Here is a 3621-nt window from a genome sequence, read left to right on the forward strand (position 1 = left end):
ATGGCCGAGTGTCTCCAAATGTGACCTTGCTGGAGGGAAATAGCTCTCATTTGTCACTTTGGGAATAATAAACAATTTCAAAACTAGGGTGGGAGGGCACAGCAGCTATTTCGAAACAGTTAAAAACCGTATTTTAGGGGAAAAAAGAGTGACTCTTTCCATCTCTTCAGTCTTCCCTTCCCCCCAAAAAAACAACCAAAAGAACATGGGCGCACTTATTTTTATTTTTTGTGCTTTCAGAGATCTCCACTAAAAAGCTCAATGTGTGCTCAGGACAAATACACCCTTGTGGCTACTTGAAAAAGAAACAAACTCCAGCATGAAAATACCAAGGCGCTCCTCTTTTCTTATGTAAATAAATCTCCAGATGGCTCATTTGTAGGACTGTGTTTACTAATTCTTGTTTTCTTTCTAGACAGTCTGTTCCCAGTCACCATCTTATCATGAACACTCTGGAGGTAAAGCTTCCAAGTGCATTCAGTGGAACATCCATCTGAAGACATGGCCAACCTGAGTACCACAGCAATGGTGCCAATGCCACACCCACATGCCACACAGGCAGCACACATATACCACACACATATCACACACATTATACACATATCACACAAATAATACACACACACATCACATACACACACACATATACCACACAGACATTACACACACATACCACATATACCACCACCACCACAAGAAGAATGCATATATCAGGTACACATTACACATATATCACATACACACCACAGACATACACACACACTACATACATCACACATATACACATGCATGTACACACCACACACCCTACATATATCACACACACATAAACGTGTGTATATACCACACACCTATACATGTACACACCACCCACATACACATGCATGTACACACTACACACAACATACACATTACACAGACATTAAATACACAACACTCACACATATATATTGTACACAGACACCATACATAAATCATACACACTTACTACATATACCACATACTACCACGTATATATTTATGAACATACCAAACACAGCAACACACATACATGTCATATACACATATCACACATATCACATACACATGCACATCACATATACACATATCACACATATACACATATACACATATCATGCACACACATACCACATACATAACACCTACACATACCATGCACATATAACGTATCACATAAACACTCTACAGACATATTACAAACACACCATACACACATACTCCCAAACACATTACATGCATACCATAACATACATGTACATTACACACATCATGCACATACACCATGTACATATTACACACATGTGCATACAACATATACCACACAGACATCATGCACATATCACACACATACATATTACATACACATCTCACACCCCACATCCCACATATACCCATATATACATATACACCATAGATATATCACACACTCACAGTATCTTATGAAGGACTAAAACACTTGTGCTATTGTTGTTTGGGTACAAGATCTATATTTTAGTGTTAGAAGACAATGATTTCAGGGTTACTAGAACATTAAAACTAATTACTGGCGCATCTAGTTCAGAAATAAAACTCTATGCTCAAATCTCTTTCCCCTCTTCCTTCTAGCGCCCACTGCGGACACCACAGTCATGTGCGGAATCCTTTCCACTTAGAATCAGTGGGATCAGACAAGTGTTCCCGACAGCCTCAACCAAGTCATCACCAAAGGAGCTCACAGTTATGTGTGAGGTGACATACATTTACCACCCTGAGCCCTTCGTCTTACCATGGAGTCACCAGAACTGGGGATGGGCGAGATGGTGTTCAGTGCCTCCCAGAGACGGAAGAGCACCTGTCATTCTGAGAGATCACCCAGCTGTCTCTGCGATGGGAAGCTGTCTGTGTTCTCACCGCTCTTGACCGTGCTGTGACGACACTACCTTAGCTTATGAAGTCAAGTGATGTGCCACCATAGTATTGCTGTATCTGACTCTGTCACCCACAGAAATCAGGGAGAGTTTTCTTTAACATTCTATTTTTATAAAGTTCTCAAAAATGTCACTTTTTGCTTATTGCTAATTCTAGATTATAACAGCTATCAGGCCTGTAGTTCAGTATTGTCTTGTAATGCACCAAGAACCCATGTTCCTGTATCATAATTTAAAATAATATTTTGTTACATATATTTCCATATACTTGACTTATTTTTTAAGTCTACATATTTATTTTTATGTACTTAAAGCTCCATCCCAAGAAGGGATCCAAAGAGTTCGCCAAAGGCTGTGATACTTCACTAAGTAGGATGTGTACAACACACATGCAAAGACTAAAAACCTGATTACAAGAAAGCCAGGTCCCCTAAACTCTTAGGTCCACTCTTCATGAACATAAGAGCCCTTGCTTTAAGACGGTCATCTTGGATTAAGCCAATAGTTACCTCCATATTGATAAGAGATTATGTTAAGTTAAAAAGTATTCACGTTAGAGATATAACAAGAGAAGGAGAGAGAAAAACAGGTATATGAAGTAAAAAGCACAGGTTGCTGTATCCTAATCTCTAAGGTCACTATTGGGATGCACTTGACATATCGCTGTTTACGCACTGTATTCAGTACACAAACTGGAATAATCAACACATCCACTTATCCTACAGCCAACATATTTCATGTAATAAAATAAAATAGAATGTTGCCATGGGCATCTTTCCTTTATGAAAGTTTGCCTCATTCTTTTTAGTGGCTGAAATATTCCAACAGATGTAGACACCCCAATGCACATAAGCCCCAATATAGGAGAATCTCTCCCGCCCTCATTAGGGCCTGAGTATCAAACACTTAGCTTGACCAGCTCTGGGCTAGTCTACCATAGCTAAATCAGTGGCTGCGGCTATCACTAGCGAATTTAACCAGCACATATATGCATCTGGGCAAACCAGACCTGTGTTCAGGCACAAAGAGACATGTCCCCATGTGAACATGTATGCATCTAGACAAACTTGTTCCCAGTTTGATAGGCTGCAAAGAAAGGTTCCTCTGTCCTTGGTAAGCAGATGTCACCACTACAGGGGGTCTCTGGATATTTGAGGCCAGGCTGAAGCAGAAGCAACAGGCTTGAAGCCCCTGCCAATGACCCCTGAGTGACAGAGTCCAATCCCAAAGTAAAACCAGGTTCTAGTTGTCACATAGTCTCTGGAACCCTGAATTAGTGTCATCATTTGTACTCTATGAGGCTGGCCATGAGCCTTCCAAGTTCTACCAGACATGGAAGGCACAGATGGAAAGGATCTGTACAATTTCCCTCCATGCTCAGATTCTACGCCTTCTATGGCTGGTACACCTCTGCTACAAACAGTCCTTCTGCGCTTCAACAGATGTGTGGGTTAGCATCTTAGAATTCTCATCAGTTGCCTTGGGTTATGTGAAAGGGTGGACTCTAGCCAAAACTCAGAGGTTTAGCATCATCGTGCCCAGCACTGTCACAGGTAAATACACAACACTAGGGTAAGGCCAGTGTAAGGCCAGAGGCTCCAGCTCTGGAAATGAGGAAATGAGGAAGTGGAGAAGCTCAGGCAAAGATTCCAAGAAAAGGCAGCTCTCTCCTGTCAGCATTGGGACTCTGGAA

The sequence above is a fragment of the Mus pahari genome, chromosome 1 (genome assembly GCF_900095145.1).
Source record: "Mus pahari chromosome 1, PAHARI_EIJ_v1.1, whole genome shotgun sequence".
NCBI classification, from domain to species: domain Eukaryota; kingdom Metazoa; phylum Chordata; class Mammalia; order Rodentia; family Muridae; genus Mus; species Mus pahari.